This window comes from Perognathus longimembris, chromosome 11, assembly GCF_023159225.1.
Source record: "Perognathus longimembris pacificus isolate PPM17 chromosome 11, ASM2315922v1, whole genome shotgun sequence".
Taxonomy (NCBI): Eukaryota; Metazoa; Chordata; class Mammalia; order Rodentia; family Heteromyidae; genus Perognathus; species Perognathus longimembris.
Genome location: NC_063171.1, coordinates 65,529,380 through 65,542,436, shown reverse-complemented (window position 1 = coordinate 65,542,436; position 13,057 = coordinate 65,529,380). Strand labels below are relative to the sequence as shown.

Genomic DNA, 13,057 nt, shown 5'->3' with positions numbered 1-13,057 from the left:
TCCCCAGCCCCTATATGTCATCCTTAATTTTGTAGGATATACATGGAATTCTTGACTGCATTCTCCACCCCTCTTCATTTGTCTACCTTTCTCCCCTTGACCCCACCCTATCCTTTCATTAACTTAAACATTTTGAGGTTTTTAGATAATCATTTCTTTTTAGTTGTACCTCAGACTTAAGCTTCCAACTTAGTATTTTCTTCCCCTTCTTTACTTGGTTCGGACTTTGTGAGTTTTACCAAATTCTTAGGTTATTCTCTGGTTACAAAAGTTACCCTGCGGGGTGTGACGGTGCATGTTTATAATCTCAGCCCTCTAGAGGCAAAGATACCAACATTGGGAGCTCTAGGCCATTCTGTGCTGTGCAGGGAGGACAGGTCTCACACTGTCTAACCAGACACACACAGCTCTTACCTTTTTGTTAAAAGGCTTTGTTACTTTACATACTGTGCTAAACTAGTTTTGCTATTGTTCTTCAGAGTTAAATACTTGTTGTAAACAAACTTAATGAAGTTTGGAGTATTCTACACCAGGATTAACCTCTTAGTGTCAGATATGGATGCAAGAGTTAGATGTAAAAATGAACAAGTTTTATATCAATATTTTAGTAAGTAAATTTAATAAAAATCGCAGGTTACTACAATTTGTTATGGAAACAAAGTTAACAAATTTGTTATGGAAATACCTAGGCAGGGTGTTATAACATAAAAGTAGTAATTTATTGAAATTTCCTTTAAGAATAGAATTCCAGGTATCTGTATTTATTTTTGTTTGTTGTGGGGCTTGAATTCGGGGCCTGGACACTGTTCATGAGCTCTTTCTGCTCAGGGTTAGTTCTTTACCATTTTGAGTCACAGGTCCACTTCTGGTTTTCTGATGGTTAATGGAGTTAAGAGTCTCAGGCTTTCCTGCGCTGGCTAGCTTTGAACCAGGTCTTCAAAGCCTCCTGAGTAGCTAGGATTACAGGCGTGAGCCACCAGGGCCCAGCTCTAGGTTTCTTTAAGTTACAGATCTCTGCGTTTTAATATGCTTGACTTTTCCTCTGAGATAGTCTCTTACTGTGTTGTGGAGGGTGGTCTTGAAGTCCTGGCTTCAAGACAGTTTCCTATCTTAGCCTCCTAACTAGCTGGGAGTATAATCATATATTGCCAAACCTAGCTCAGGTTAACTTTATTTTTTAATTTTAATTTTTAACTTAAAAAATGAACTGTTTCAGAGTAAACTTCCAGAAGCACAAGTTGTAAAATTGTTGAGTAACTGTAGAGCTTTTTTTCTTTTTCTCTTTTTTTTTAGGCCTAAGAACAGGACTGAAGAACTCAGTACCTGCTGCTTACACTTTTTGACTAGCACTGTACCAACTGAGTCCAGCCTATAGCCCCTGGAGAGCTTTTCTTAGTTGGTAGTTCTTCCCTAAAATGTGTTAGTCATTTGTTTTGGTCTGGTACTGGGGTGTGAACTCCAGGTTAGAGTGCTGTCCCGTGTGTGTGTGTGTGTGTGTGTGTGTGTGTGTGTGTGTGTAGGGGTTTGCACGTGCACTGGTTCTGGACCTTGAACATAGGGCCTGAGCATTGTCCCAAGCCTTTGTGTTCTACCACTTGAGCTACAGCTCCACTTCCTTTTTTTTTTTTTTGGCCAGTCCTGGGCCTTGGGCTCAGGGCCTGAGCACTGTCCCTGGCTTCTTTTTGCTCAAGGCTAGCACTCTGCCACTTGAGCCACAGCGCCACTTCTGGCCGATTTCTATATATGTGGTGCTGGGGAATCGAACCCAGGGCTTCATGTATACAAGGCAGGCTCTCTTGCCACTAGGCCATATTCCCAGCCCATCCACTTCCTTTTTGACGGTTAATAAAAGAGTCTCCCAGCCTTTCCAGCCTGACTGGCATTGAACTGTGATCCTCGGATCTCAGCCTCCTCAATAGCTAGACTAAAGTCTGAGCCACTAGGAGCTGCATACAATTAGTCACCTCATTACCAAGCTTGCTTTCTTCTCCTCTGTTTGTTGAGAATTTGTTCTTCAATTCTGCATGTTGTGTTGTGGAAGTACTGTGGAACTATAGTAGCAGCAATGTTCTGTCTGACCTTTGGTCCTTCAGCAAACACTTGTACAGTAGCTGCTCTGTGGCACTCACTCTCTTGGGATTTGGGATATCAGAGATGACTAAAAGCAGACATGTGCTATAGAGTTTCCTTGTGGCCTAGCGGACAGTGGAAGACAGGCACGTTAGTGATGAAATTGTGATTGTGTAAGGAGGGACACTGTGCCCTGAGATCCTGAAATGGGGGATTTGTTGTAGGAATCCACAAACATCATTAATGAAGTAGTATTTGAAGGCAAATCTGTAACTTTCGTAGGGGTTAACATTATGAAGATGGCAGGAAAACTTTTAGGATTAGCAGACAGATTAAAAGCTCTGAGATTGGGGCTGGGAATATGGCCTAAAGGTAGACTGTTTGCCTTGCATGCATGAAGCCCTGGGTTTGCTTCCTCAGCACCACATATATAGAAAAAGCCGGAAGTGGTGCTGTGGCTCAAGTGGCAGAGTGCTAGCCTTGAGCAAAAGAAGCTCAGGGACAGTGCTCCAGCCCTGAGTTCAAGCCCCAGGACTGGCAAAAAAAAAAAAAAAAAAAAAAAAAGCTCTGAGATTGTAGGAAGAGCATAGCAACTAGAAAGATTTGAAAGAAGACCCTTAGATTGTATAGATTTAAGTACAGCTCCAGCAGAGCTTTTTCTCAGAGTTAGATGTAGAATTAGGTATAGTTAGATGTCAGTATATTGTCCCATATGTTTTGTGGAGCATACTTCTGGAATCATTTTTTGTGTCAGGCCATTCTCACTTAACATTTCATTCTACTTGCAAGCATTTAAAAAGTAAAGTTGGTTGCACAAACTGGAAATTCAGACTGAATTCTTTCAAGAACTACCTAGTGTGAGTGTATAATGGGTGTCCATCTCATGTAGCCGTAGCCACTTTTTCACCTGAGCAGTGCTACCTGTTCTAGTTTCTTTTAGATTGGCAGAGGCCTTACCCCTCTATTTCTTTTTATCTACCCTTGATTTATTCATGCTTCCTTTATAGATACTATGAGTTTGAAATCCCTGATCTAAATAAAGACAGTGCTAGCTTATTACAGAGAATTCAGTCAGTTTGAATCACTAAAGATGTAAAACTTTGAATTTGGTCTTGGCTCTGAATCCCAGCCTTGCTATTCATTCTGTGTAAGTTATAATAAAAATAGAAAGAAAATGTGTAAAAGTGCTTTAACACAGACAGGACTCATCAAGTGATTACTTCCTTATGAATTTATGATTCGAGGTAGATCTCTAGATTTATATTCTATAATTCTAGATAAATTTGATTTACATGTAAATATCAGCAGTAGCTTCATTAATAATGCAGTGCCAATCAAAGTCACATGAGGACGACTTCTTCTGTAGCTGTGTGTATTTATTGAAGAAGAAAACTTTAGTCTTTAAGAGAAGACAGTTGTAAAGAAGTTCTTATGCAAAATGATAAGACAGCTTGGTTAGCCTGTTCCATCTCCCCTTAGGGCATATATATGAAGAATCTAAAACTGCATCAGTAGGATTTGTAATTTTGATTATTGTCACGAAATTGTAGAAATACTACTTTTCTGTGGTTTACATTTAGACTGGTATAGTGAGTATTGTATTCTAAGTAAATTTTAACGCTTGATTGTCTTTTGGAGTATGTGTGTGCATGCCAGTATTGGGACTTGAACTCAGGACCTTGGAGCTTTTTTGTTGGTTAATTGGAGATAAAGGTCTCTCAGATTTGTCTGCCTAGGCTGACCTCGAGCCTTGATTCTCAGATCTCAGCTTCCTTACTAGTAGCTAGGATTATAGGTGTAAACTCCTGTTGCCCTGCTTTATTGTCTTTATATTAAAGGGCATAGGTGATTCTATCATATTTTAATCTGATTGTGTAAGTGTGCACCCTCTAAACAAAGGAGAACATTAAGTCTCATATGAATATATCAACACTTCATAAAATACAAAAATGAAATATATAACCCTTATTATCCCTTAAGCTTTTGAAAATAAATTCTGTAAATTTATTACCTGTTACACAAGATAGTTCAGAAATGACACACAATATTATACAATTTAAGAAACTATCAGTAACTTGAATACATAGTGGTTTTTCTTTATACTTACAGTAATTTTTCCCTTTGCAATTTTTCCAGTTTTAAGTACTGCTGTTGCTACTTTAATTTAATTTTATTTATTTATTTTTTTTGCCAGTCCTGGGCCTTGGACTCAGGGCCTGAGCACTGTCCCTGGCTTCTTCCCGCTCAAGGCTAGCACTTTGCCACTTGAGCCACAGCGCCGCTTCTGGCCGTTTTCTGTATATGTGGTGCTGGGGAATCGAACCTAGGGCCTCGTGTATCCGAGGCAGGCACTCTTGCCGCTAGGCTATATCCCCAGCCCCGCTACTTTAATTTTATTAATTTTTAAATTTGTATTATGCTGGTGGCTGTAGATGTGTGCTAGATCTTGTTATAAGGGAGATAGAAGAAATTACTTTGTATTATGATTTGCTGGCCTGTTTATTTCAGTAAACCAGGCATTAATTTTTTTTCATCTGAAGAGTAGTGAAATGCTTTGTTGTGGGGCTTATTGTGGGTATATGTACTTTATTCAATATTTTTTTGTGGTGTGGTTTCTGTAACATGGAACTAATTGTAGTTATTACAGAAACACTTTCTAGTAAGTAAGTATATATAATATTCATGAACTTTTCATACTGTGTAGTGCAGACTGCCCTTTTCTCCTGTGCAGCTTATATTTAGAACAGAATACTTACTTAGATGAGTGGGTATTAATTTTATTACATTTATAATTTCTTTGTGGTAAAAAGGCTAGAATCCAAATTTAATATTTTAAATATGTAATCAGTATTTAGATGTTAATATACATCAAGATTAGTGAATTATAACAACATAGTAGTGAATGTCAAGGAACTTTAAATACATATAAAATCAAGGTAACTTTTGTAATTTTTCCAGTTTATGTATGCTACTAGTATTTATTGAAAATTCCTTGCACACTGGATAGTAGTTTTGACATGTTATGTAATCAAATTTCATTTAATTTAGCTTTGTATTTTCTTAAAGAGTAATAATTGGTTTACTAAAACCTAGTTCTAGGTTGTAGAGATTTCAGTAATATGTATAGCATAACCTTTAAAATGAATCTGTCTGTTATCACAGAAATAATGACATGATACTCTTGAGATTACTTTTAAAACAAAGTTATTATTGGCACATATGCTAGGAATAATCTGAAAACAATTGATAAGTTGTAAATATAAATTTGATATCAGCTTGTTTGAGAATATTTTAATAATAATAGAAATAGAAAAAGATATTTTATTGATGACATAAAATATATGCTATGAAATTACAATCTACACATATTTATATTCTTTTGTCTTTGTACATAGTTCCATATGAATCTTTAAAAATTTTTAATTGTCATTATAAAGGTTATATACAGAGGCATGTGACTCTTAAGAATTGCATAAAAGTGGGGCTGGGAATATGGCCTAAGTGGCAAGAGTGCTTGCCTCGTATACATGAAGCCCTAGGTTCAATTCCCCAGCACCACATATATAGAAAATGGCCAGAAGTGGCGCTGTGGCTCAAGTGGCAGAGTGCTAGCCTTGAGCAAAAAGAAGCCAGGGACAGTGCTCAGGCCCCGAGTCCAAGGCCCAGGAATGGCCAAAAAAAAAGAATTGCACAGAAGCAAATTTTGATTTTCTTCTGGTTTCTCCCTCCCCCGTCCCCTCCTTCTTTTTGCTTTGTGCTGGTCCTGGGGCTTTATGTCAGTGTAGGTATTGTCTCTGAGCTTATTTGCACAAGGCCAGTGCTCTTTCACTTGAGCCACAGCTCCACTTGTTTTGGGTTTTTGTTTTCTTTTTTTTCCTGTGGTAATTGGAGATAAGAATCTCAAGGACTCTTCTGCCCCAGCTGGCCTCTAGCTGATCCTCAGATATCAGCCTCCTGAGTTATTAGGATTACAGATGTGACCCACTGGCTGACGCCCTACTAATTTTCTTTCATGTTAACAGTCTCCTTTAAAAGTTCAACAGTCTCTTTTTCTGTTTTCCTGCATTGATACAAATTTATCTCAGCTAATTTAAATAAGATTAGTATTTATACCAAGCATATTTCAAAACATTAAAATTCCATCTTTTTTCTACTTTTAGACTAACCACTACTATTATTTAACATAGAAATGTTTCAGTTATTGTATGTTTACTTTTATTGTTTTGAAGAATAGATATGAATCTTCATATTATAAGAATTTCATGATGGAAGATCCTAAACCCTTTTGTTCATAGGAAAAATCCCAAGAAAATTAATGGCATGCTATATTTTTAGATATGTCTTGCTATTTTTCAGTGACTCTTGTAGGCTGTGCTTTAGTTTGTTTTATCAATTTCTAGATCTTCATAATCAATTTAAATCTTAAGTGAGCTTTCAGTCTTTTATGTAATTCTTACATTCAAATTATTATTTTCATTTTTGTGTTAGTACTTTTGTCTTAATATTTTTGGGGTTGTCTAGTTAGGTCATTCCTCCCTTCTCCCCTCCCCCATCCTGCCAAGCCTCACCTGATCTTTAATTCTAAGTTTTGGTTTCTTTTCCAGGTCTTTTTCTTGATGGATGTTTCTTTTAGTGTTGTTCTTCTTGTCTTTCCTGCTTCTCATGTTCCTCTGTGAGTGATTGTTCCCATGTTTATTTTAAATACTTGTTTTTAAACTTTTGGTTTTGGTCTGGACAAATCTATTAGAAACTTAAGTTTTTATTTGAAATTTTGGAATGGTGCTTTGCTGTGAATAAGTTGAAGACGTAGTTATTTGAAATATTTAGAATTGGAAACAGTTCAAGATATTGTTTTTTTCAACTTTGTGACAACAGTCTTGTCACAGAACACAGATATCATCTCACTGTGGTGCTGGTATTTTATTGGTCATTGAAAAAACAGGTTCTTTACATTTAAATTTTTGCAGCATATGTAAAAATCAAATATAGACTTAATTTGCAATTTATTTCATAAATTAGGAAGAGTTGGTTTAGTCTTATTGTGAATTATGGGCACTATTACTCATTTAAACATTTGCTTCCTTAAGTTTAGTATTTTGTAGATAGAAATTTCAGTTTTCCTGCAGTTTGTTGTGGTTATAATCCCAGGTACATGGGAGGCTGAGGTAGGAGGACTATTGTCTAAAGCTGGCTCAGGCAAATGTGTGAGACCCTATCTGGAAAAACAAAACAAAAACAGAAGCCTAAAGCTATTTGGGTAAGAGGGGAACATGGCCCAAGTGGTATACGCTTTGTAGGCCCCCAATTTAATCCCTAGTACCAACCCTTTCCCCAAATTGTAGAATGTTTCAGTGTATCAAATTTGAGAACTACAATTCAACAACTCTTTGATCTTTTAAAAGTTAATGAAATTTAGCTTCTATTTAATAGGTAGCTTTTAATTTTCTCTTTTGCGGGGGTGGGTTTAGATTTTTTGAAAAAGGTATATGGATTTTCTTATGCCCAGGTTTGGCCTTGGACTACAGTCTTTGTACCTATGGCCTCATGTTCATCTGGGATTCCTGGGATTCATCACCATGCCCAGCTTATTTGTTAAGATGAGTTCTTGCTAACTGTATTCTGGGGCTGGCCTAGAAGGACTATGATCTTCTTGATCTGACACTTCCTAGATTTGGGGTTTACAGGCATATTAGTTTTGTTTGTGAAAACTAACTTGCCAAATTCAGTTTCTGGTGTCATTGTATTTATTTCAACAATGTATCCTAAAAGGGTATATATAAAAAATACTCTCCTTAGGAATATGGAGTTTAAAATAAGTAAAGTGGCATTTGTACTGGTCATTTTGGTGATAAATTTGTAATACATTGTAATTTATTATGAACTTTGGCATATGTATTTCTTAAGCTACAAAAACTACTTTAACAGTAACAGGAAAAGAAACTATAGGAACATAGTTATTTAAACTTGAGATGTCTATCTTTCAGTGGAGGAGAAGCTTGTTTAGCATGTGTAAGGCCCTGGATTTACTCCCCATCACTGCAGAGGAAAAAATAAAACTTGATTGTTTAAGTTGATATTGGGAAATAGTTTTTCTTCATCTGGATTAAAAGATTATAGATGTTGATTACCTGATGGCTTCAAACAAATTGATAGATGTCAGTTTTGAGGAGATCCGTGTTTTCTGTGTATATCTAAGTATATGAATTATTGATAACTTTGTAAATGTATTAGTATTTTTTAAACGTTTCTATAAGTACCAGCATAAAGATCACAGTATAGTAGGCCTTAGAAAACATACTTCTAATTGTGTCATATTGGAAATGCTATTTGCATTGTTCATGGGAAACTTCTTGTAAGTCACTGAAGACTAATGTGTAGTTGCACTCTCTGGTCCCGAATAGATGTCACCTTTGATATGTAATGCGTCAGGATGGGCCGGTGAGGAGCAGGAGGGCAGAGCTGTGGTACCTGGGGAAGGTGCGCTGCTCGCATCCCAGGTTTCCTCAGAGGGTGGCATTGCTTTAGTGACTCATCATGGTGAAGAGAAAAGTAACATTGATATAAAGTTTGAGTTAATTCCTTTTAATCAAGCTTATCAGTGTAACATCTGGCATCAAATGCTGATTTATCTTTTTTTTTATTTTTAAAAGAAAATTCCCATATGGAGTTTGAGCTTGCTGGGTGGGCATTCTTACCATTTGAGCTACATCTGCCATCCTAAATGCTGATTTGTTAATTCATAACAAGAAATACAGTGGACAAGATCACACCTTCCGTCTAGCATACCTACATTCTCTGTGTAAAGAGCGAATACTGGAAGTTGCAGTATAGCTGCATAACAAGTACAGAATAATTCTTCAAATGTTTAATGGTCCGAGAGTGTGAATGTGCCACTGCTTGGACAGGCTTTGTCATCGTTTGCTATTAGGACTTCTGTTCCTTGCTGTTAGGTCTGACTAATCCCTTCCCAGTTAGAATGTATTTCTTCAGATATGTAGATTATAATTCAATGTTAGAATTAACACATCATCGTATTTTACTCGACTCATTAACAAGGCTTAGGGAATTGCCTTATTTGACTTTATTTGTAAACCAAGCACCAGTGTCTTATGCTTGTATTTCTAGCTACTCCTGAGGCTGAGATCTGAGAATTGTGGTTCGAAGCCAGCTCAGGCAGGAAAGACTATGAGACTCTTATTTCTAGTTAACTGCAAAAAACCAGAAATGGAGCTGTAGGTCAAGTGGTAGAGAGCTAACCTTGAGCTCCAAAGCTCAGGGACAGTACCCAGGCCCTTAGTTCAAGCCCCGGGTCTGGCCCACACATACACATGCACACATACTCTCCTCTCTCATGGACTTTACTGCCTGAGCTGGCTCCTATCCATTTTCAGATTTCAGCCCTCTGAATAGCTAGGATTACAAGTGTGAGCCACTGGTATCTATCTGAATGCTAATTTTAATTAATAAAACTAGACTGTATAAGATAAGGGAAACCCATCATCAAAAATCTTAAGTATAGGCATTTATGACAGGGTAATTTGTGCTTTACTAATGGATCATAAGACCTAGTGGCAAATATAATAAATGGCAGAATTTTTAAAGTATGAGCATAGATAATATGTTAGATTTTATTTGCCAATCCTGGAGCTTGAACTGGGCCTGAGCACTGTCTTGGCTTCTTTTTGCTCAAGGCTAGCACTCTGCCACTTGAGCCACAACACCACTTCTGGCTTTTTCTATATATGTGGTACTGAGGACTCAAACCCAGGGCTTCATGTAGGCAAGGCAAGCACTGTACCACTAGACCATATTCCTAACCCCATGTTAGATATTTGTAACAATTTTAATATCATTTGCAAGTATGTAATTTCTCTTGGTGACAGTCATAGCCATTACTAAGAGCATTGTGATGGTGGCGGTATTAACAGTTGTTACCCTTTGCGTTCTTCCAGAGCATGTGAGCACTTCTGTTCCTCAGAGATCTAGGAAGCAAATACGCCAGTCTGAAGTTTTTGCTTATTCCATATGTAATGAGGGGTTTCTCTGTGAAGTTTCTATTTACACTTGTCTACGGCCAAGGTTGATCTTGGTTTAGGGGAGATACTATCTATGAACTCTAAATTTTTTTTGCCCATTTTCTAACAAGGTAGTAGTGTTTGTGGTAGTGGTTTTCTGTCTCTGTCTCATGTTTGATATTTGGGACCATAAGCCTTTATAGATTGCAAGTATCCTTTCCTAGTTTACTATTGGGCTTCTGATTCTGTTGATATTTTAATTCCTGTAGAAATAATTTTTCCAAGTTTTTATGTAATCATATTTGTAAATCTTTGTTTCTCAGTTGTGTACAGTTAGGAACTTTCCCCTTTTTCTAAATTATAAAGGGTTTTGTCTCCCACCCCAACTTCAAGTTTGTCTCGTTTACCTTTGTATCTTTGATCCCTTTCGAAATTATTCTCATGTATGGTTAAGCCAACATTTATTTTTTCATATGGTTGTTCAGTTATACAGATTTGACTTACTAAAGACACCATATTTTATCTGGCTGTCATTATAATAATGTCAGTATTTGGAAAATAGTGGGCACTTTAAGGATGTTGGAAGAGTGACTGAAGTGTTAAACATTTCATAGTCTAAGCTGGGCTCCAGTGGCTTCCTTGTAACAATCCTAGCCACTCAGGAGGCTAGGATCTGCAAATTGCCATTCAAAGCCAGGAGAGTTGCTGAGACTTTCATACCTTATTTAAAAGTTACTATCTTACTATCTTTTATTTAACATCCCCCCTCCCCCCAAAAAAGCCAAGTTCTAAGTGAAGCTGTGGCTCAAGTGGTAGAGTGCTATACTTGAGCAGAGGGCTGGGATGTAGCTCAGTGGCAAAGTGCTTGCCTAGCAAGTGCAACATCCTGGGTTCGATCCCCAGTACCCGCCCCCCCCCCCAAAAAAAAGACAAAAAATATATACTTCAGCAGAAAAACTCAGGGACAGCACCTAGTCCCTAAGTTCAAAAAAGTTCTATTCTTGTAACTTTATTAGGATTTTGATTATTACCTTTTAGTTCTAAACAGTATAAGTACAGTATCTTAAATTTATTTGACATTTGATTAAATTACAGATTTATTGAGCAGTGAATGTAATAATTGTGTGAGACATAGATGAACTGATAGGCTGCTCATTGGCTCCTTAATGACTTTGTTTTTCACTTTTTTATGAAAAAATGTGCAAAATGTGAGGAATCAAACATTACTCATTTTCCAGAAATAAAGTATTTTTATTTTCTGGTTATATGTGATTGTGATTGTAGAATAAGAACTATGAATAGTTCATTGTTTTTGGGATATTTTTATTTTAAGGGATCAGAGTGGGATTGTTAAAAGAGTATATCTTGTCAATAGGTAAACTTTGCCCTTTGTAACTCTTCCCTCCCCTCCCCCCTTTTTTTTTGCCAGTCCTGGGGCTTGGACTCAGGGCCTGAGCACTGTCCCTGGCCTCTTTTTGTTCAAGGCTAGCACTCTGCCACATGAGCCACAGCACCACTTCTGGACATTTTCCATATATGTGGTGCTGAGGAATCGAACCCAGGGCTTCATGTATACAAGGCAAGCACTCTACTACTAGGCCTCATTCCCAGCCCACCTCTTCCCTTTTGAAAACATACTTTGAGAAAAATCTTCCTATCTTGCCTATAGTGATTTGAAATTTTGGGGCTTATGTGATTCTCTTACCTCAGCTTACTGAGTAGCTCAAATGATAGGCCCCATTGCATTCTGCTAGCCTTTTGTTTTTAGTGGAAGTGCATTGTGTTTATGCAGAAATTACTGTTCTGTTTATCTTCTTTTAAACATTTATTACTTTATTATTATTACTTTTTAAAAATTTTCCCTCTCAGTCCCCTTCCCCATCTTCTTTTTAAAAATTTCTTTTCTGGCTTTGTAGTGTGTGATGAACTAGTTTCCTGAGACCTTCACATTCAGAAGCTTAACAGTAGTTAGGTATTTGATAGTTATTAATACAGTATGTCTCCTGGAATCTTATTTTTGTATTAGTACAGTTTTTAAACATTTACTATCATATTTCTTTTCTGTCTTAAAATTCATGTAGTTGTACAAAAATGTTTCAGTTCAACATGTCAATTATGAGTACAATGCATCTTGATTGATGTCACCACTTTGATCATTCTTCCTCCATCTATCTCAACTACAATTTAAATGGAGAATTTAACTTGAATGCCTAAACATTAAATTCCTTCCACTAGCCAATTCATCTATTATATATGAGGTACTGTGTGATCTATTAACTTCTAAATTGTTCTGATACCAAATTAGCTGGGCTCTAGTGGCTCATGCCCGTATTCCTAGCTACTCAGGAAGCTGAGATCTGGGGATTGCAGTTCAAAGCCAGCCTAGGCAAGAATGTCTGTAAGACTTACCTCCGTTAATCTACCAGAAAACTGGAAGTGGAGTTGTGGCTCAAAGTGAAACAACACTATCCTTGAGCAGAGAACTCAAGGACTGCTCCTAGGTCCTGACTTTAGGCCCCATGACTGACAACAACAACAACAACAAATAATAATAATAATTTTCATATCTTTTTTGGTGTCAAGGTTTGAAGTCAGTGTTTTATGCTTGCTTAGGCAGGTGCTCTATCACTGAAACTATACCCTAATTTTTTTCTTGACTGCCTAATTCTTGTGCCTGTTCACATCAGAATCATTGTTGCTTTAAAGTAGAATCTTACATCATCTACCAAGTGTTTTTAGCTCTTGATGTGGCTTAGTGGCAGAATGCTTGCCTAATTGTGCACGGCCCTGGCTTCCATCTCTAGCACTAATGGGAAAAAAAAGGATTTTGTAGCATTTATATGAATCCCATAACATAACTTTCCCCCATAGAACAGTTAAATATGTTGATGAACAAAACATGTGAAGTGATAGTTTCCTTTGTAGTGTTTTTGTTACTTAAAACCTACCTGTATTGAAAGACCTTTCACAAA

At 37.1% G+C, this 13,057-nt stretch overlaps 1 protein-coding gene and 2 long non-coding RNA genes across 3 annotated transcripts in view; 2 read left to right on the top strand and 1 right to left on the bottom strand.

Moving 5' to 3' along the window:
- Nucleotides 1-13,057, top strand: part of Cdc73 (cell division cycle 73) — a 92,186-nt gene that overhangs the window by 25,313 nt on the left and 53,816 nt on the right. The window lies entirely within an intron of this gene.
- Nucleotides 9,937-10,914, top strand: LOC125359637. Its single transcript, XR_007212590.1, has 3 exons — nt 9,937-10,107; nt 10,479-10,481; nt 10,672-10,914. It is a non-coding gene; the product is annotated as an uncharacterized LOC125359637 (long non-coding RNA).
- Nucleotides 11,401-12,478, bottom strand: LOC125359638. Its single transcript, XR_007212591.1, has 2 exons — nt 11,702-12,478; nt 11,401-11,480 (listed from the first exon to the last, which is right to left on the bottom strand). It is a non-coding gene; the product is annotated as an uncharacterized LOC125359638 (long non-coding RNA).